The sequence below is a fragment of the Buteo buteo genome, chromosome 6 (genome assembly GCF_964188355.1).
Source record: "Buteo buteo chromosome 6, bButBut1.hap1.1, whole genome shotgun sequence".
NCBI lineage: Eukaryota > Metazoa > Chordata > Aves > Accipitriformes > Accipitridae > Buteo > Buteo buteo.
Genome location: NC_134176.1, coordinates 53,195,226 through 53,217,402, shown reverse-complemented (window position 1 = coordinate 53,217,402; position 22,177 = coordinate 53,195,226). Strand labels below are relative to the sequence as shown.

Genomic DNA, 22,177 nt, shown 5'->3' with positions numbered 1-22,177 from the left:
CTTTTTATGGGAACAGGCCTTATTAAAACATACTTGGTCCCATATTTCGTGAGATCACTAGTTTATTTAATGTAGATAACTGTATCATTAAGTTTACATCAGGAGGCATTTTACAGCCTCACTCGGCATTCTCATATAAAACCAGCAACCTGCAAAATGAGTATTGCTCATAGGAAGCAGGTAGCGTTAAGAATGATACAAAAACAGTGGGCTTGGAAAGGCAAGGAGCATGCTCAGCTGTACAGGCCCACCTAGAAGACTGTCCAGCATGACAAATTAATTTGTGCAATATGGTGGATCATTCATACAATAGCAAAGGATGGTGATAATTATATGTGTACAGTGGAAGACAGTGTCTTGCAAAGTAGCATCTCCATAAAGGATGATTACAAATCTGACTCTACCCAAGAGTCATGGTACCTAGTCGGTTAAACACCAACCCTTAACATGATACTGTTGCTAGGAGAAACCTGGGGTTTGGACATACAAGCAGGAGGGTGTCACATAATAGCAGAGAGGTGGCATTACCTCAGTACACAGCGCTGTTGAAACAGCAGCAGAAACTACTACACTACATCGAAAGAGAAACGGGTGGTTGTATGTCGGTGTTCACAGTTTAAAAACAACACAGAAATTGTCAAGAGTTTGGGAAAGAGCTTCAAGAAAGATTCAGCATCTGGAAAACATACTTCTAGCAAGAAACTTAAGAAGGTCAATCCAAGTTTATCCAACAGAAGGTCAAAAGATGACTTGAGCACTGTCTCTAAGTACCAGCACAAGAAGCAATGATTAATATTAGGGCTCTTTAATCAGGCAGAAAGGAAAAAAAAACAACCAACAGGAATATGATTTGATGTGGTGGTTGGAAACAGAAGCCAAGCAAATTCAGATGAACTATAGGGAGCACTGTTTAACAAAAGCCATTAACCATTAGAACAATTTACATAGGGATGGGGTAAAGCTTCCACAATTTGAGGTCTTGAACTGAAGACTAAATAGCCTTTTTTCAAAGATCCAATGTATCTCAAGAAATGTTGAAGCAGAAATTATTGGGTGAGATTCGTTGTCAGAACAGATAATCATAAAGTTCCCTCTGGTCTTAAAAATATGGGACGTGCCCAGGAAGAACAGCAAAGACTGCTGAAAGCGCTGAAAGACACCAGAGCAAATTGTGCTGTGTTACGGAAGAGATTTTAATTACTATTCGAAGTTACAAAAGAAAGTGAAATCTTATTTTTAAAAGCCACAATTTCTTTAATAAAGATGAAAAACCCAGAAAGAAAATCCTTCATGTAGCTGCCATCAGCTGAAGGAAAGGGAAAGGACATTTGTAGAAAACAAAAAAGAGGACACGGAGCAGTATTCCTTTTCTGCGCAACTCAAGTGTAAATCCAAAATGAAGCAAATCCAGATTAATATTGCTGCAACTCAGAGCAGCACCTGGCCTCTCCTTTTAAACAAATAAGGCAGAGTTTTGTACTCTCATAAAGTCAAACACAGAAAACAAAGAAAGGTCTAAAAATTACAATCTAGAGATTGCTAAATGTCTTTGGGTATGCTCTACCCAGGTTTTAAGAGCTGGCCTTGTGTTTTTGCATCTTTGCAGAGGCTTCGTGGGTGCCGAATGCCACCAAACCAGCCCCTTTGTGCTGGTGCCAGTGATAACTCACAGTGGCAGGCTGCAAGGGAGAGTCAAGTGGGCTGGCAGAGAAATGGCTGGGAAGCGTGCTGTTTTGATGTGAAACCAGATGGTGTTTCAGCGGTGTTTTGCTTTGAGATTTCTGGGTTCACTCAAATCCAGGAAACTCAGGAGCAGGGAAACCATAAGCAGATGAAAACATACCCAACTAACAAAGGGTTTGCACAAGCCTCCCTATGCAAGGTCTGGAAAGAACCGTACCCTCGCGCCTGCCCGCTGGAGCCGCACTGGGACCCGGAGCGGAGGAGCCGTGCCATGAGCGAGGACACGCAGACAGTGGGAGATTTACAAACCCAGCTCCTCAGACAGATGGGAAAGGAAACAGGAACTCAAAACAGAATAATGCTTTACAGAAGATGTTTTTCTCTCAAATAAATCCCAAACAACCACCAGCTGGTTCTCATTTCAGCCTGCAGATGAATAGATTTCGAGCAGAAAAGCAGCAACAGATGCCTCGATGCTGCTCTGCGGGAAGCAGAGAGGCAACCGTCCGCACCGGACTCGTCCCTGGGACTTCTGACCCAGGAGGTTGCACCCTGTCAAGCTGCACCCTGCCGATGCCTGTTGCTGCTTCTTTCCCAGCCCCTGGGTGCATCCCTCTGGGGAGGCACAGGACGTGGTTGGGCTGTGGGAGCTGAAAGAAACGGCTGTCCTCTCCTTTGACACCCTCGGAGATGTTCACAAGACCGGCAAGGGCAGGGGGAGGCACAAGAAGAGAGCCGGCTTGGGACGGCCACAGCAGGCAAGCCTTTTGCTGGTCCCCTGCAGAAGGGAAGACAGGGCCGGCGCTGGGCTCTCAGCAGTCTGTCAGGGACAGAAAGCAAAGCTGGTCTGCCAGTTACAGGTTTTGCCCACTTGACTCCACGTAGTTTTTCTCAACTTACACATAAGGGGAAACGGCTGAGGGCCCGTAGGCTGTCGGGAAGCACATTACCTTCCTCCATGTGCTAAAACCTCCCTATTTCAGCAAAGGGAGGGAGTGCCCCCTGAACCAGCCCTGCTATACTCGCTCGGAGAGCGTCTCCACTTGGGCTTCAAAACTTTTTGGACCACGAGGGTTTGAGTTACATCAAGCGACAGTGACGTGCAGGAGCATCCAGCCAGCCAAAGCCGAGCATCCCTGCCCAGGACTTACCATCTCTCGAGCCACCATCCTCAGCCATGGGGATCTGCCCGGCAGAGCAGCAGCAGCCTGGGCATCTTCAGCTGCGAAGCCAAGCAAGTAGTGAACTGGCTTTGCCAAATGGCTGCACTTTTCCTGCATATCCAAGGACCGTCCCTGAGCCAAAAAGGGGGGGCTGGAGCTGCTTTTACAGCTTTTGCAGAGCCTACAAAATCCTCTCTCCAAGGGGGTGTATATAAGGAAGCTGGACCTGGCAATTAGTTGCAGCAGGGCCTTCGTTTCCTTCAGCCCTTGAGGTGGAGGCAACGGGGGGGTTGAAGTTGGGATGGGGCACGTGTGTGCGCGCTACAGAGGTAAACTCATCCTTTCTGAAGTCTAGCCCACCATTCCTGCTTCATGGGACTCTTCCCCGGGGGCAGCCAGTTCCAGGGGTGCTGCAGGCTTGTTCGATACCTGCCGGAGCTGGGGTCAAACGAGGAGAGGCAACGCGGGTAGGGACGAGCACAGCGGGTTCACGGCGATCACCGTCTCTCATGACAGCAGGCCCCTGTGTGCTTTCCAGCCATTCCCACCTGTGCCAGCATCCTTTAGAGCTAAGCTTAGATCGCAAGCTTCCTGGGGTGGACATCACGTGAATTTGTATATAAAACAGAGGGAGAGCACATATGTGCTTTATATAAACAGATATCGGAGTGAGGAACTCTACCACGGTTAACTTATCCACAGGTCAAGTAGAGTCCTTGTTATGATTGCAAATGGTTTCTTAAGTACAGCTCTTCTCATCAAGGAACGTGCATTTTAAATATCTGTAACATATTGTGCACAAATACATCACTATGTAAACAGTACACACACACGCCTCGATATTCCTGTATGATATGGTTAGATTTACTTCGTGCTCTCTCCTGGTCAACAATCTTCTAAAAGCCTGCACGCTTTTAGAAGCCATCCTGTTCCAGAGCAGCCTGGACTTGCTAGTTAATGGCACATCAGCTTGTTGTGACAAATCAAGAGGATTGATTAGCTTTTCATGATTCTGGAAAAGCAAGTTATGGTTTCTTTGAGACTAAACAGTCCCATTTGTCTGACTGTTCCTGCCGCCAAACAGCTACCTGGCACAGAAAGCTGACAACCCTGGTGAGGGAGAGGACCATGGAGGAACACGGGAGGAGCAGGCAGTAATCTTTGCACTTGTTTAGAGCTGGACTAAAAATAGACGTTCTTGAACCTGTTTCACTGTAAAAAGCCTGCATAATTCAGACAAGTTTTACCAGTAAATTGCAGCTATAAAGGAAAACCCCCACAGCCTTAAAAGGTCTCTTGAAGCCCATCCAAACCAGTGTTGTGTCCAAGTGCCCTGTACGAGAGGGCGGAGGAGGAAAGGGTGGGAAAGCAGATGCTAAAGGCAGCTCTGGCCTGGTGGGGAAAAAGCAAAGTTTGCCTCCTGCCTCTGAGCTGTGCCTACTGCTGGGACAGCATGTTCAAGTGCTCTGGGCTCGGGGCAAGAGGCAGTCCTTTGCTGACTCATTTCTGTACTGCTGCCCCAGTACACGCGCACACCGCGTCCTGCCTCTGCCTTGGGAATTGCCTTCTACCAAGGGAATTGCCGGAAAGGACAATGAGGAGTCTTTGCTTGCCAGACTGCAATGCAAGCCTTTTAAGAGAAGTTCTGCCCCTGGTTTTATGCAAGTGTCCAAAGACAAAACCAAACCTTAAGTGCATTTGCAAAAAACACCAAAACAAATACAACCTCCAGACGCACAGGCATCGCTCCTCTGGTTCCTCAGGTAAGAGCTCCCCTTTGTTTCTGCAGCCCTGTGGGTGTAAGGAGTTGACATTTTCCATCAATCTCCTGTCTTCAAGCCTCATTTCTGGTTTTCTCTGCCTTTATTTCTTAAGCCCCTGCTTACTTCGTCCTTCCTTCTCACAGTCTGCTCTCAGCATTTCCTCAATGCAACGACAGAGGCAGTGACCTGCAGAAGATGAGGTAGTCGAGGGTGAACTCTGGCAAAGTTCATCCCCTTCTCATTTGGCCTAAAAAGAGTTTCCCCACAAGTACTCGGTTTTAATACATCAACTACCACTTTTAGGCGTGCAGAGATACAAACCTCCTTTAACTCCAAATGTTAGATACACTACATAAATTCAATGTCTTAAATGCCCCCATCACAAGGTGAGGAGCAGCACCTATCCCTGAAAATACAGGTGAGAGAATACAGCTGAGCCAAGATGAAAAAGAGGGGTTTATTCCCCAGTTGAGAGCGCTGCGGTGCTTTTAGTAGTCATGAGGGCACCCCAGCTTTGCTACTGACCTCCATGGCAAACCTGCATCAGAGTAAATCCGTCTCTGCAGTGAGGAGGAATGGCTGTGACAAGGCAGTTGGCACTCCAGGCTGTGAATGCAGGAGTGCACGCGTGGAAGGGGCATCTCTGTGACCCAGACCTGTTTCCAGGACATTAAATGACCCTCCCAGCTTTCCCCGCAACCATTTGGACTGCTCTCTGGCACTCTTGGCACCGGCCCTACCCGAGACGGAGACGCTTTCGTCTCCATTCGCACCGGGGGATATTTATTGAACTAGTAAATCAGCAGCAGCTTCCCCAAAGCTCCAGCTGGCACAACAGGCAAGGCACCGAGGTGGGAAGCAGCCAAGACAGCGGGGCGGTGAGCCAGGAGCGGCTGCCCCCTCCGTGGGACCGCAGGTACCGGCCCCGTTACCCCGTTTGCCTTTGGCAGCCCTGGGCGCGCTGCCACGGTGCGGTGCCTGGAAGGAAGGTGCTGCCAGGGTTTCCCACCCGGGGACCGCAGCATCGTCACGGAGCCGCGCGGATTTACGGGAGGCGGATCGGGTTTTTCCATTAAAGATCCACCTAGGAATAATGGGGGAAGCCCCCGGGCAGGGAAAACAAGCGTGGTTGCCGTTCGGCAGACCAAAACTCTTCCACCTTCGTGATAAATGACTTAGTCCGGAGGCGGTGAGCAGAAGCATCCCAGCTCCCTGCAGCAGAGTGAGTCATCCTACACTCTTCCCACAGCAACGTTTAAAGACTTCCCCGCTCGACAGCCAAACATGTCTGTGGAAGCAGAGAGTGTGACAGAATTGACAGGAGCTGGTAGGCAAGGGCTGCCGTTTGGTGTTTGCTGGGACCCTTAAGCAAACAAGTTAAAGGAGCTGTATTTTGTTGGAAAAGCGTAACTGCCCTACCGGTGCTGAGAGGATGTCACACAACTGGTAGGTCACGTTTATTGGCATTTTTCAGGCAACGAATGCACAGATCACAAGACCCTGATGGTGCACTGGTGGAGGGCAACAAAAGCCACGAGGATGGTCTGGTCACTCTTCAAATTTGTAATAATTAGAAATGTGTGCTACCTGCTTGCCTCCAGCTGAGTATCCTTTCCTCTCGCAGAGCCAGTGAAATTATATAGGGAGAATAAGATTGGCTAACATTCCCTAAAGGCTTGTTTCCATCTACATGTTAACATATCCGTTCAGTTGTGTTACTACTGGGCTTTACCCTTTTTACAGAAAACAGAACTTAGCAGCATTATGTCATTTCCCATATCACCCTGAAATGTTTACTCTGACTGGCAAAACACATTAATTTTGCACATCGGAAAACATATAATTGGGTCTCAGGTGGCAGGAGAGAGAGAAAAATGAACGGGTACCACTATATTCTTGGTGAAGTGCAACAATTTCCCTCAGCTTAGCAAAGAATTTATCGTGGTTATGCTGTTGTTTGGCCAGGATCATGGGTCCAAAACTGCCTCGGGTATCACACGCTCGACAGGCCTTCTGCATAGTACCTGCTCATGAACCCCTTCTGATCTGCGTTTCAGATGCCTGGTTTTGAATACAAGAAATACCAATAGATCAAGACCGGATCAAGTGGTCTTCAAAGTCATTCTGACAAATGCTGGAGGAGAGCAAGACATCACAAAGGTAGCAGTATTTTCCTCAATTTCTCCTATGCCAACCTCTATCAGGCCCCAAGATTTCTTGTGCTACCCTCCATCCTCCTGTTGGATCTTTCTCCCTTGCCTGTCACCCCTTGCCCAGGGAAATCAGGCAGTAGGCCACCACACATATTTTTCCTAAGATATTTTAAAATTGATTTACAACTGGTGAAAGACGACAGCCCCAGAGCCCAAGACAGATCACTGAGATAGTGCAGTAGGGCAAGCTGCCCAGATACTGCCCGTTACCAAAATGCCTTCAGGGAAAGGGGGAATTTAATCTTCATGGCCTGCTCCATGTTTGCTTCCCTGGGAATGCCAATTAGCGCTCAGCGTGGCATGTTCTAAAAAAAAATATAACTTTGAACAGACTATGAACTCGGCGAAGATGGTGAACTCGCCAGAGACTACCAAGTGGCCACGAGGTGACTGTCAGCGAGGATTTTTGGACACAATTAGCTGGGGTCACATTCTAAGCAGTGACTCAGAAACGAGTGGTTCTCTAACCTTTTCGCCAACCTTGCTTCTTGCCTCCTAATGACTGCTAAATTGCATCAGAAAACATCCCCACTGATGACAGGAACAAGAGCTCTGATTCCTGGGAACAAGTGTTGATGACAGGGGAATTGCTGGTTTTAGCAAAGCACTGCTTCCTGGGCTCTGCTCCATCAGATGAATGTTTCCTTATTATGTTCCCAAAATCCCCTGGGCAGGGGACATGCAGTAGAAGCACACTCAGTTATTTTTCAGAGACTTTCCCCTCTGGGCTGTCAAAGATCTGAAGGAGCTGGCGACCAGCCCACTCTTATTCTGATAAATGCTATTTGCAACTAAAAATGGATTAAAATAGCCTCTGAAAGCTTGTCTGAAGGGGAACAAGCAGTCTTCTTCAGAGATGCCATTAGCAGGAAGATGTGGAGAGGGCTATTCTGAGGGCTGCTTATTTTTGGGTTTCACCCCACTTTGTCATTTGCCTTGACCAAAGCAGAATAAGGAGATTATAATTAGCACTTGGGACACTGTCGATGGGAGCAGCAAAGAGGCCCTGGCCAAAATTCAAACTCAAAGTTCCTCTGGTTCTTCATCCATTCCGCTCCCCATGACACAGACCCAGGGAATCTGGGCTTTGGCCACCGTGTCCATCCGAAAGCATGGATTCTCCGCTGACCACAAAAAGGCAACGCATCAGGAGCTAGGCGCTGGCCATCTTTTCTTTTTGCCCATGTGATCCTGCTCTCAGTCTTTTGGAAATCCAAATCTTCCCTTCACAGCTAGCTGGAAGTGAGGGAGGTGCCAGAGTTTTAAGGGTTAACAGAGGGAAAGTGCCAATTCCCCACTACCATCCTTAATCACTGAATAGCCATATGCAATTAAACGGTCGAACCGGGAGGGAGAGGTGAGCTGAGGCTGCTAAGAGCCAGGTGCAGAGTGAAAAAAACCCGGAGCCTGTGGTCTTAGAAGACAAGCTGGGTGGCAGTGGTAGGGCAGGATTTCCAAAAGCTCATCCTGCTGCTGTAAGACAGCAGCTGACAACAGCGGTGGGAGTTTTGCCATGCATTGCACTGGGAGCAGAGCGAGTTTCTGGCCCCAATGTCCACCCCAAATGCAGGAGCTTTTGCCGTCACCGGGGTTAACTCTCACAGCTCAGCTCTCTGAATTAATGCTTCTCAGATGGGACAACCCCCATAGATCCCAGATAGGCCTAAAAGAGGAAGATGGGGATCCTGCCTTCGTCTGCTGAGATGGTTGGTCTGTGCCCCCGCCTTGTCACCACCACGAGTCTCCCCAGCCCACAGACCAGGCACTCGTTACAATCTCAGCAAACTGCTCATTAACTCTTCCCAACCTCCTGGGGCTTAGGTTAGTGTACCTTGTCAGAGGTCACAGCGTCGTTGCACAGAGCAATATTCGGGCTTCACAGTGAGGTGGGTTACAGTCTGTTTCTTAGAATGATCTCAGAGTTTTGTACTAAGAAATTCCCCACTGCAGCAGGGACCTAGGGCACCAGGGATGCTCGTAATCTCTCACGTCCTGTTCCTGTGGCACCTCAAAGTTTTTGCAGCTTTTGGCCCTCTGTGCTATAGGTCTGAAGCTCGTTTGAAATAAAAGCACTGTGGGCAGAAGGTACTCCGTGGTCCGTGGTGGGAAGGATGCAGGGCGCAGGTGGGAAATTCTCATGTGCCCTTCAGACGTTAGGGTACCCTACTCAATGGCAAGCCTTCTTTAAGGTGCACCATGACTCAAGAGCTTTGCTGTCTTTCCCAGTTTTTCCACAGTTTCCAGTCTCTTTCTAGGCTACATGGGACTGTAACAAGCCTACGTGACAAGCCTTTTCTTCTCCTAGTTGATACTCTGATAATCAGCAAGACATGAACAGAAATTTCAGTTATTGCTGATTCTAACACTGCACCTAAGGTGGCAAGCTTACTACTGCTTCATAGCAGCAGCCTCCTGCCTCCACGTAAACATATTTTTGCATTGTAAGACTTCTGCTTTACACATTCATTGGTTAAAAAGAGATTCATATTACAAATAAGGAATTAACAAATTATACCTGTGTGCACAATGAATCATAAATGAATGTACAATATTTTCCCTTGAAAGCATAATGAGTTACTGTAAGGAACTTGTAATACATTAGATTTTCATTTCGCACATCATCATAATCCTTGCCTTCCTCCTCCAGATATTTGCTGAAATGATCCTGTGCACAGTCCTCTTTTTGATACAGGTTTGCAGCTTGTGGATCTCTGCACTGGAGTTCACGCTCCTCTGCTCCACTGACTGATCTACTAGGATCTTTCTAAACAGGTTTCTGAATTGAAATCTCCTTTCTTTTTTTTTTTTTCTCACAGGCAGGCGAGCAGTAAAATGATATATTGACGTGCATGTAGTCAAAGACCAGGGGATCACGGCCCAGATGAAAAGCAGTTGTAACACCCAGTTTCCCTACTTAGAAATCCACATAAGCCTCTGCATAAAGAATAAGAAATACAAAATGCCATTGGTTTTCCATTGCCTTTCAGTTAACTGGAATAAACTTACAAAGAGGCATGGTTCGTAGAATGGGTGAGTGTAAAGGGTTCTTTCAAAACCTGCTTGACACCCATTGTCATAAATATTGATGATATGCTGCAATGTGTCTTCCAAAGGGGCCATAATCAAAAGGTTTTCATCTGACAGAAGGTATTTCCTGCCTCAGGTGTTTCAAAACCCTGGAGCCTGCTTCAGCATTGGCCTAGAGATTTCTCCCTTGGCACTATTATTGCTGTCATGCTCTTGTATCGCACTAGCATCCACAATTTTTCTGGCTGTGAACAAGCTGCAGCATGTTCATGCTGCAGCATTAACATTTGCTCTGTGGTACATCATCCTCATTGATGTTTTTGTTGACTCCTAAAGCTGGTGTGTGACTGTGGACCTGGGCAGCTCTCAGAGCAGTCCACAAACTTACTTTCTTAAGGGATGCTGCTATGGCTGTTGCATCTACTGGGGCCGTGTGTTTTCCACATGCATTTTCTTCTGGGGGAGAACACTTGCTGCTGCTTCTCCTTACTGTTTAGCTGAAAAAAAGTCACACTGAGGTTTCACATCACCGATAATAAACTTTGTTTTGAAGCTGGCATTAAAAATAGCTGAAGTCATGTAAATAAGAACAGCAGTAATAAGCAGACAAACTAAAATTATATTGTGGCACTTGATTTTCATGACGGAGCTTCTAGGAAAAGCTTCCCAAGGACAAGATTATCACACAAACCCTACAACAAATAACTCTCCCAAGCTTCAACAGACACAGATTAGTTACTCCTCCAGCCTGCAGACTGTCAGCCACCACCGTGAGAAAAAAGCTATGGTGTTTCTCTTTCAGTGAGGCCTCCGTGTTCCCAAATCAACTCCTTCTGATCTGAAGCTGGTAGAAAGTCATGATTATTTTTTAATAGTTGATGCATTTCCCCTCTCTTTTCCCAGCCTACCGAGAATACTGGAATCCCATTTTCAAGCTTTTTCTTTCCATAGACAGGAAGTGTGGAAAGTGTTACAAAAGCAAAAGCAGAGATTTCTGCCAGACCAGAGGCTTCCAGGAGCCAAGACAGTAATAAAAAAATCCTCAAATAGCAGAAGATTTACAGTCAAATTGCAAGAGCTGGTACTCAGAGCTGAGTTACGGTGACATGCGTTACCATGAGTAACCAGCCACGCGCACAGGATGAGCCAGGACTATTGCAAGGCAAATGAAATTAAGCTCAGCCTGTGATGAAAGAGGGTGAGCTGATCGGCTCATCCCGGGCTGCAGCACATACACGCAGACAGGTGCCCCAACTCAGCGGCGTCACCGTAACTTGCAACGGCACGGCAAAGCGATGGAGCACGGGAGCCCTTCGCAACCTGGAGCCCTTCAAAAACAAACTGTCCCTTAGGGATGTCTTTGTCACCGAGGGCCAGAGCAAGCGACAGAAGCAGGAGCGGTGACCGCCTGGCACCGCCGTGCCTTCCCAGAGCAGGCTGGCTGTACGTCCCTCGAACCGGTTCCACGGGGAGCCAGGGGAAAGGGGCCGTGGCAGCAGGCAGGGCACGCAGCCAGGGGAAAAGCTGTGGCTGCAAGAGTGCTCACAGCCCCCAGGAACGCTCCCTCTGCCCTCTCACAAGTCCCCTCCATCCCTTTCCCCGTGGCACTCACAGCCAAGCCCTCCCTTTTATGCTTATCTACAAAAAAGATTGCCTCTCCAGCTTTAGGTCAGCCTCCTCCTGTCCCCACGCAGCCAGGTTAAACAGTGACACACCAGCTGCACTGCCAATGCCTCCAAAGGCAGCCTGGTTTCGGGAAGATGGAAAGCCGACGCAGAAAGCAAATTCCCTGAAATCCCCCTGGTCCGCAGCCCAGAAGCAGCACTTCATTTGTTACTGCCGTGATGGCTCTCAGAAAATGTTTGAGGTGTGACAGGAGCCATCGTGCAGCACCAAACACATCACATACTGACACGAGATAAATGAGCTGCTCTTCCCCTGTACTCGCCAACCCTACCAGATATAAGAGAAAGCAAAGCTCAGCTCTAGAGAGGACAAAACTATATCTAACCAGTACCACAGGAGAGGTTTAAGGTGGTGGGACAAGCGTCCCACAGTGCCTAACTCATCCCGACGCTCCTTGCCCGCACCCTCAGCTGGCTCCGATACAGGTGAGCTGCTGGGCTTTCATTTTACAGGGCGGTTGACTCTAAATGCTAAAAATTTTCCTGGACACTTCCTCACCTGAAATGTCAAAGGGAGGTTTTAGCAGAAGTGGTTGTGGCAGGGCCTGGTGCTGGGGATGTCCCATAGCACTGTTTTCTCCCCAGTCCCCCCGTTCTGATCCTGGGGCACACAGACCTCACTCACCTCGCGGGGCTTTTTGCAGCAAGGAGACAGGACTGGAAAGCGGTGGCAAGAAATGCATAGCAAGGGAAATATTTTGAGATAGGCTAAAAATAGAGCTCTGACCCTGCTCATTTATATATAGCGAGGTCTATACGTGCGCTTGCTGGCAGGAAAGTCAGCGTAGGGGCAAAGACGTCCCTGCGACGTGCGCAGAGAGGGGAAAGCTGAAAGAGCAAAATTTCTGGGTGCAGCTGCCAGGCAGCCTCGAAACAGCGGCTCCCAAGGGCAGAGGGGCAGCAAGCACGGCCACCCCACGGGCAGAAGCGGCAACCCCTGGCACGGAGCACAAAGTCATGGCACGCACGGCTCCCACCTCAACAGCCCTGCAGGTACCTTCTTCTCCAGGACATCAGATGGAGCCGCGTTAAGGTGCCCGTCGGGACGAATCCACAATGCTGGGGAGCGATACCAGCTCAGGGCTGCAGCTGGAGGGGTGATTTCTGCCAGGACTTGGGGCATCCTCAGGGATCCCTTGGGAGCAGTTGCAGAGTGGGAAAGAAGGCACGGTGCTGCACAGCAAAAAAATGTGGAGGCTATAGGCTTTGCAACAGGGGTGCAAACTCATGGCTAACAGCTGGGCTGCACAAGAGTAAATCCTCTCCTTTCACCCCACTGCCCCCAAACACTCACACTCCAGTCTGGCACTTCATCCAAGCCCCTGTTGCTTGGGATTTTATCGTCATCGCTCAAGACATATTTATCGCTATCTTTAAACCCCAGCCTTTGGCTTTGCACAAGATACTCCGTTTCTGCTCGGGAAAGAAAACACATTTCTAGTCCTCTTGTGTACAGAAAAGCGCTCTTGAGACTATTGACTTAGTTGTACCCAACAGGATACAAGCTGTATCTGGAAACAAGGAAAAGGAACCAAAATGCATCCTCTGTTTAGTCTCAAAACTTTTTCTGCACATAATTCATGTTTTACACAGTCTGGAGTCATTGCTGAGCAGGCGGGGGTGAGTGGGGCAGATTGCCTCCAAGTCCTGTATACAGAAGTGAACCAGGTGTCTGATCCCGTCGCATCAGGATACCATCCTGCCAAGCCCATCTCTAAAAAGAGTAATCCTCGCTCTTGCCTTAGGCCTCTTGCGAGCTCCGTGTGCCCACGGTATTAAACACACCAGAATTCCTTTAAAAACCAACAGGATGACAAATCTCCATTGCCCATAAGGTGCGTACCATAGACCTCTGTTGGTTGAGACCAGACCCGGTCTCAGAAGCACCTCCTGAGATGCTTGTGAGCTCCGGGTTCTGGAGCTGGTTTTGAAATCGTCTCCGTCCTCTGTGATGCTTTGAGCAGCCATGAAAGGCTTAAATAGTCACCAATCGTGCTGCCTCCCCACATGCTTCTGCTGCTGCACTAAGACGCGGTTGCAGCTAGGAGCAAGCAGAGCTGCACTCACAAGCAGCCCAGTTGCACGGCAATGCCGAGCTCTTCGGTGTCTTCCCACCCACAGACAGGCATAGCCTAGAATTAGGTTCCCAGGGCTTACTTTACAAGACGGGGAGGTCGTTAAGGTTGCAGAAGAACGAGCTGGAAGTCAGCTAAAGGAGCTAGCAGGAGTAGCCCAGGAGAAGGGCTTAGGTGACAGCCTCCGGGCTAAGAGCTGCAAGTCTCTCTCCTCGGGACCATGAAGCTTGAGACCCAGCCTAGGGTGACAAAACCGGCCACCGAGCTGCAGGCAGGGGTTTCGCAGCCGCCTCTGGTTACGCTGCCCTCCGGGACGTGGGGGAATCAGGTTTCTTCCCCCAGAGCCACATCAGGCAGAGTAAGGACTAAACACAAATCTTCATTTCTGTCCCTCCAAAGGTTAATGCTCTACCTGGCGGATACAATAACAGACAAATGCCATCGTTTGTTGACATTTATCCGAGGTCTATTCTAGGAGACCTGGTCTGAGGACAGTTACGGGTTCAGGCCAGTTCTCTCGGAGACCTCAGCCAGCGCTGTTGGGCAGGCAACCAGAAACTTGATTGCCATGAATAGCTGAGCATCTCTAGGTTTAAGCTGCAGTGATTGTGACACTTATGTGTTAGGTACAGATTCCTAAAGACATGGTGGGTCCTGCTTTGGATTTAGGCCTTCAGGACTAGGACGCGCTGACTTTGGGGTGGATGTTCAGCCTTAGCTTTGCCCTTTGAGCTCTGGCAGTACAACAGATTCAATATCTGGTATTGACATGACTAACTAACTCCACTGCCCCCACTAAGCAGACACCTGAATGTAAAATGCATAAATAAAATAAAAAGGAAAATGTATTAAAAAAGAAATACATAAATAGAATTAATATAGATCTATAATAAATAATGAATTAAATTACTAAATAAGAGCTCCTGGACCCAGCTGGTTCTGAGATCCTGTTTTCCGAGGCTATACCCTAAATAATGTACCTGCCCAGAGCTGAGCAAGCTGGAGCTGAGCAGCGTGGCTCTGGCACAGCCCTGCCAGTCAGTCCAGGAGAAGCAAGAGCCACTCTGCTTTGACCGCAGTAGCCCCAAGAGGTCTGTGGAGGCTCCAGGGCCACGTTGAAAGCTTCTGCCACTCTGCACACAACTGCTGCACCCTCACGTACCACAGGTTCACGTGTAGGGGAGCTTGCCAGGATAATACAGAATACGTCCCTAATGCACAGTACAATTCCCCTTTGTTGGTTATACAGGTGAAGTCCACTGCTGCAGACAGATGACTTTCTTACCTGAAGGTTGTACTGGTCCACGGATGGATCCGTCCTGTCTGGGCTCGGACGCCCTGTCACACCGGTCCAGAGCAAAGCTCTTCTGTTGCAAGCTGGTCCCCCATGGAAGGTGCTTCAAACCACATCGCCTCCTTGCCAAATATCAGCACCACCTGGGAGTTGCTTCCCATGATTGGCTTCCTACCCAGGAGAAAAGCCCTGGATCAGACTTTTGGAAGAAGAATTGCATCCAGCCCCAGCCTGCTCCCCCAGGTTCATGCCCTGCAGACAGGGCACCGAGGCGCATCAAGCACGCACATTGCTGCGGTCAGGCACGAGGCTTTTGGGAAAGGAAGCTTGCAGGCAGAGGGGGAGCTGCGCTTCCCACTCATGCAGAGGCTCTGGCAGAATTAAGAAAAAAACCATTAACCACATGCCTGATCTCATCACAAAATCCTCTCTGCTGACCCCCTCGTTAGAAGCTGAAGTCAGAAGCAAGGCCCTAGTGAGAAGCAGCAGCAGCCTTAGGTCTGCCATGCAGTGCCCCGGCTGTACTTCGCACTTCAGAAGCCAGTATTCAGTTTTATTGCTAAAGATACAAAAAGATATGTGGGTTCCCACTGCATGAAGAGCATTTTGTTCTTTGCACCAATCGATAATCAGTGAGCGAGCAGAAATCCCTCTTCTAAAAGCCTTTTTGGATCCCCGTCTGCTGGAACCTGATATGTGAGGAGCTGAGGGTTTATGCGTTTGGGCTCCAGGGAACATTGCACAGAGGGAGAGCTGCCAGCCGTTAAACAACAAAGCCAGGTCGCTGGGACACACAGAAAGGATTAACAGGCACCATTTATCTTTTGGATTTTATTTGCCGTCTCCTTGTCCCAGGACAGCTAACTGCAAAGGAAGCCTGACCTCAGCTCAGATACGGCCCTGCAGAAAGCGTGGGGAGCACAAAAGGGGGCTTGAAGCAGGCTCAGGGGTGCGACCGAGGGCAAAACAGATAACAGAGGACACTTTTGCGTGTGTATTACCACCAAGTCCACCAAGAGTGTCTGCCACTGTCTGTATTACCACCAAGTACCGAGTCTGCACAGTAAGACTCCCAGGGCCCAGCCTGCCCTTCCTAGTTCTTCCACAGCCTGAGGCCACCAGGCATCATCTTTTTTCACAGTGTCACCTGTGGATTCCCTAGGATCCAGAGCGGTACCAGCTTCCACAGCTTGTCACAGGCTCAGCATTGCTGGGTATCGAGCGTCAACAAAGATTCCCACGGTGTCCAAGTCTTTGTAACGTTTCACCCCTGTTTTCCTCTAATCTTACACTATTTTTTCTGGCTCACTTAGCCTTCCTGATGGGAGACAGAAAGGAAAAGACAGCTCTGATACCTTCATGTTGCCTCTGGCAAGAATCCTTCTCAAAGTGCTCAAGTGTTTTGGGAACAAATAGCACTTACCTCACCTGATCCTTCCAACCTTAAATATTTGAGCACCAACACGCAGTACCCCAAAATACCATAAGGTAATTCTGCTCTGGTTTTGTTTCATGGGAGAGGAGCAGAGCCGTTCCCCCGCTCCTGCGCGTACATGAAGTATGAGAAGCCAGGGGTGAAACCTCGGCTCGCAGGCGTGCTGTGACGGTGGCGCCGGGAGCCAAGAGGAGCCCTAATCTCCTGCATCACCCTCGTTGGGCATAACCACGACAGGAGCTGAGCTAGCAGGAGCCCAGCCCGCTCAGGACCTGCTCAGCAAAACCCACTTGAACCCCTCGGTTTATTACATGCTCACTGCAAACTCCTGGGGCAAGAGGAGAGCCCAGAAACTCCCTTCTTCCTCAGCCTGGAGGGGTATTAAACCAAAGCCTTAGGTTAAGTCCGTGTGAGACCGCAGCTGAAACACGGTGAGTGCAATCCAAGAACAAGCAGTCACAATTTGAGGGCTATTTGTGCTCTTTTTGTGGCTTTCAGTTTTAAGGACGACAAGCGCTTGCATTGTGTGTGTTATTCACAAGCCCCTTCTCAGCAAGCCAAGGGCTGGTTTTGACTGGTCAGAAGTGCCACTGCCATTAACGGCAACCAACTTTTCCCTCTGGTTGCCACTTCACTGCTGGCCAGCTAATATTCTATACCAGTTGTCACTTAACTAGTGGGTGTATACACAATATTCAGATACCGAGAACCCAGAGGCTGTTTTCCACGCACTTGTTAGCGGCACGTCGGAGCTCACGTGTGGCTTTACGTACGCTGCCCGGGGCACGCGCGCTTTTTACGGATTGACATACAGAAACGCACGGAAATCCGCGCGCGGATCCGTACGCTAAGCGCGCACGTTTCTGGACAGCACGCGGAGCTGTGCGTGTGGTTCGGGTAAATATTGACGCAACGTTTTTCTCCGCAGTTCGGGCTGGCCGCAGCCGCCCCAGACTACAAGGAGTCTTTGTGTTCAGCCGGCAGCTCTGGCTGCGGCGGGGGCCAGCTGAATCGGCTCCAGCAGCACAAAAGCTGGGCTGGAGGCAGCTCTTCGGCCTCTGCGACTTCTCTCGTGGAGCCCCTTGTCCGGCTCGTCTTTTACTGCGCGCACACGGGACAGTTGTATTCTTGGACAGACAAACCCTACGCCGTGAAGGCGCATTTTGCGTTCGGGATACGGGTGTAGCGCCAGGGTTACGAGATGTGCTGGGTTTGCGTTGAGCGCACGCATCTGTAAAATCGCGGATAAACCGAGAGCGCTTTGTGTAACCCCGGGTAGGTTGTATCCCGTGTTTTACAAGGTGCGTGTCTGTGTGGGTGTTTGCAGGTGGCTGGAGGATCTCCAAGGAGCTGTAATGCTGCGAGAGCAGCTGGGGCTGGGACTGTATTAACCACGCCAGATGAGCAACGCAAAAAAGGTCAGAGCTCTTCCTGAGTTTTAATCAGGTTAAAGCATCCCCAAAGGCAGACAGGGCTGAGGCACACCGGGCTGAGATGTCTGCGCTGGAGGACTTTAACCAGAGCCGTGGCCCCACAGCTCCGTGCTCGCACACAGCTTCCCACAAGAAGTCAGGTCCTCCTCCTGCCTTCTCCCAACAAGGGAGCCCTAACGCTTTCCTATTCTAGCAGCGTTGAATAAAAAGTCTTAATGCTTTTTTTTTTTTAAAGTCTGAAGACTCTGACAGAGGCGCTTGAACCGTTTTTACGGGAGCAATTGAAAAGGTTACCTCAGTCCGCTGCCTTGCCGGTGTGCGGCGGCACGTGTTTTCTTCCAGCCCTCAGCCCTTGCACCTGGGTCTGTTGGCCGGGCCTGAAATCAGCGGCAAAAGTCTTTGAGTTAGGCAGAAAAAGAGGCAAAAGCAATCCCCTCCCGAAAATGGCTCGCTCTCTGGCGAACAAAAGCAGCGCATTTCAAAAATCTGACTTTAGCTGGCGCTTGGGCATCTCCCACTGCTCTTCCACCCGGATCCCCCCCAAAGTGGTCCGGTGCCCTCCCCGCCTCGCCAGCACCCTTCCCGGCAGCGTTTCCTCACGAGGATTGCACAGCCCCGGGGTGCCCTCACCGCCAACCCCAGCCGAGAGAAGGGCAGCGTCGGGCCGCGGCGTTGTGCCTCCCACAAGGCATTGCTGCAGGACGGGCAAAATTTAGATTTTTTTCCAGTTTTAATCAAAAGCAAGTATTTAAGCTGGGCAAAGAAAAATCAACACAGCAGAAAAAAAAAAAACCCACGCAATTTCCTGGCCAAAAAAAACCCCCAAACCCCACAACATTTTGACAGGAAATATTTACTTATTAATATTTTTAATTAATCCTTCTGTATGCTGTGGCAGTCGGAGATAGAAGGAGAAATCTCCGTAATGCATCGAGCACGAGGCGGATGTTTTTGCAGGCACGCACAAGGCGAAGCACATGGAAGGCCTGATCCTGCGTCGGGGGACCCACGAAATGAGGCTGGGGATGGGAAGAGATGCCTCGCTCCTCTGCAGAGCACAGGCATCCCTCCTCCAGGCTGCCTGCACGATGCTCCCACCTCGTTAGCTGTGCTGGAAGATGTTGGCCAAAGCGCGTGGTGGCCGGGAACGCAGCTGCGAGAGCTGTTTTCAGATGGGTGCCACCAACGAGAGGAGGGAGACGGTAAAAATAACACTCGGTTTGAGAACCGTGATGTACTTACAAGCTGCTAAGAAGGAGGCCGAGTCTGATGTGCTGTCCCACTTGAGTACGCGTCAGGCCGAGAGAGAGAGAGATAGCAAACTGGAAAATGTGAATCTGCTGGGGTTACGGAGACAAGCGCTCGCTGGGCTGTAAATCAGAATTGCGAGCCCAGGGAAGACGAGGGAGAAGCAGGCAGGCGGCGCAAACATTAAGTAGAGTTACGGCTTTCCGTCAGGTTTTTTCGCTTCGGGTTGACGGCAAGAAAGAGCAGAACATCGTGTGATGGATGGGGTGTGCGGCGGTGGGAAGAGCTGCTCTGCTCCGCGGGATCAGCGCCGCTTCCTCGGGGCAGGTTTTATTCGGCTGGGAACACTAACAAACCAGAGCTTTGCAAAACAAAATGTACTTGGGGAAGGCTGAGCTAAACATTATGTCAACCATATTTATATTTTGAGGAAAACTGGCCGAAAGAGGTAGCTTTCTGTGGGCTGGACGGCATAGACTCCTTTAATGACCCCAAACTGGTGTTTCACAGGGACACAACAGCAGGAGGTGGGAGAAAATAGTCCCCAAAGTCCCGAGTCCTGCCGTCCTTTCCACATAGCCCTGCTGACGTGCAGGGAATGAAGCAGAGCAGCTCGGGAGGGGTTTGGCACGTAGCTCCCGGTCCGCAGCGAGCCCCGCAAAGCCTGGAGGAGCCGGCTCGCTGCAGTCTGGCCTGGTGGGTTTTCCTTACGCCCCTCAGGTCCTGCACGGTCTTAAAGATGTTCACAGAGGACGTGGCAGCACGTTGTGGGCTTCAGGGCACAGAAGCCTTAAGGATGGGCAGGATTCAGAAGGTTCCCGAGAGCCAGTGGATTCGGTAAGGGAGCCCTGACACTTGCCTTAACAGCATTTGGGGGTTTTTTAAACCTGAATGGGGTTTTTTTAAAAAAAAATAATTAAAAAAAAAGAAGCCAGTCAGAGGAGCACAAACAGTTCTTGCAGGAAAGCCAGCGAGACCTCCCGGCCCCAGTGTTTTCCGTAGGAAATCCTGCCCCTGCCCGTGGTGTGCCGAGGACCACTGCAATTGCGGCAGCAGCCTTCCTCTTCGACCTGCCTCCTCCTCAGGTCTCCCAGGGGAGCCAAGCAAGGAGGGGACTTGGAAAGCTCCGAGAAAAAGGGTCCAATAGATTCAGCAACACCGGGACCCTCTCCCAAGTTTCGCGGGCCTGGTCAAGCCCAGCAGATAAGCAGCAGGAAAAAACATCAAGCCGAGCTACGAGGATCAGCCAAGATCTTGCACACGTGTGTGAGTTAGTTTGCGTAGGAAGCGGGGGGCATCGCACGGTGACGAGAGCTTTCAGCCCATCGTACGTGAGCTAGGAACGTGCTCGATAAAAATAGGCACTGCGCATTTGGTAACAGCAGGGAAAAGCACAATGCCGGCTTTTCACATACAATCCCAGTCTACCTGTTATTATTGTCTGGGCTCCAGCAACGAACCCTGAGCCAAATTCTGGGGTGATTTATTCCTCGCTCAGTATAATTCCATTTATTGAGTGGAGTTACTTAGTCATCGCAAAATTTGGCCCAGTTTTTTTTATTTGGACATTTATTTTGTTCTTCTAATCATGCCCCCTGAAATGTTAACCCTACAGACTTTGAAAATAACCATTTTCTCTAGCAGGACCAACACGGCATTTGGAAAGGAACCATACGCTGGCACTCGACTTCTGCTTTATTTAGATACGTTCTGGAGGTGGTGCTGATGCTCACTTTAGGATCAGTCTCCAAGTGCCTACGCAGGAATTAAGCACAGGGTAGGAGATAAAGCTCACATCCATGGGGACACGGACATGGGAGGACAAGGACAGAAATCTTCACCTTCTGCTTCTAAAGCTGAATTTCCAGTTGCTTGAAAGCAACCAAACCAGTCAGCTCACCCACAAACGCACGCACTGGTGCAGGGAAGCACCGGTACATCGCCTGGGAGCGTCTGCCCACCTTCTGGACACCAGTGGTTTGGGGACCCTCTGTACCCCGTCCCCATGCGATCGTCACTGGCTCTGCATAAACCTGTCTCCTAGGAATTTGCCTAATTGCATTTTGAGTGGGCCAGTCCTTTTGGCATCCACAACATCCTTTGACAGTGAATTGTGTGATTATGTTATTTGTTGTGCAAGAAAAATATTTCCTTTTGCTTGTCCTAAACCTGCTGTCCAATAACTTAGACGCTGCTCCGGCTCTTGTATTGTCGGAAATAATTAAGAAGGTCCTCGCTGATCTTCACAAGCTATTCATGAATTCCTGCATCTCCCTCCTATCTTCTTTTTTTTTTTTTTTTTCCAAACTGAAAGGTCCTGCTTTACTAAGTTTCTGTTCAACAGCAGGAAATATAGATACCTTTTTTGAACTTTTTTTTTTTTTTTTTAAATAAATAGACCTAAACAGAATATTCAAGATGCCAGGGCACTGTCATTTTAGTTGCCAGATTAGGATTTTTTGTTTGGCTCTTGATTTCTTTCCTAGTAATTGTCAACATTCTTATCACTCAATCGTTGCTGAGTAGCAACTTGCCTTAAGACTATCACCGATAACTCCAGCATCTCTTTCACCGTCAATAATTGCTGCTTTAGAGTACTTCATATTGAATACATAGTCAAGTGTATGTAGTTTACAGTGTTGCAGGGACTAGACTTAGCTTTTCTGGTATTGCCTGATCCTCCTTGAGTGTTCACTTTAGTCTTTGTTCAGCCAGAGGGCCAAAGACTTTCTAGCCAGCTTCCTTCTTTCAATGTGTTTGCAAAAGTTTATAGCAGAAGCTTCTAGCTTTTTACAAGCCATTCTTCAAACATCTTTTTTTAAGCATGTCTTATTATGATTTCACATTTAACATCCCAGTATTTATGATCCTTTCTGGTTTTCCCCTTTGGACATGACTTATGCTTTTTGCAGGATATCTTTTTACTTCTAATAATATTCTTTAATCTACTATTTAACTCTGCTAGCTATTTTTATTCTTTTTGAAAAGTCTTTCTGGTAGTGAAATTTATCATGGACTCCTAATATCCAGAGCCTAGATATCTGCAAGCCTTTTTTACTCTTTTGACTTCTTTTAATTTTCATCCTTGAAGCTAAGGCTTTACTGTAGAGGATGGGAGGGGAAGAAGGTTTACCCGACAGAGCCATGAAATTTGAATG

The 22,177-nt window shown here is 49.1% G+C and overlaps 1 long non-coding RNA gene across 1 annotated transcript in view; it reads right to left on the bottom strand.

The window, feature by feature from the left end:
- The window catches only part of LOC142032477 (uncharacterized), a 39,902-nt gene extending 20,304 nt beyond the window's left edge, over nt 1-19,598 (bottom strand). Inside the window, exons 1-5 of the long non-coding RNA XR_012650842.1 lie at nt 19,014-19,598; nt 18,066-18,148; nt 16,051-16,221; nt 14,895-15,074; nt 12,532-12,707 (exon numbers count right to left, since the gene is read on the bottom strand). This is a non-coding gene — a long non-coding RNA (uncharacterized LOC142032477). The remainder of the gene's footprint in view (nt 1-12,531; nt 12,708-14,894; nt 15,075-16,050; nt 16,222-18,065; nt 18,149-19,013) is intronic.
- Between the last annotated feature and the right edge of the window lie 2,579 nt (nt 19,599-22,177).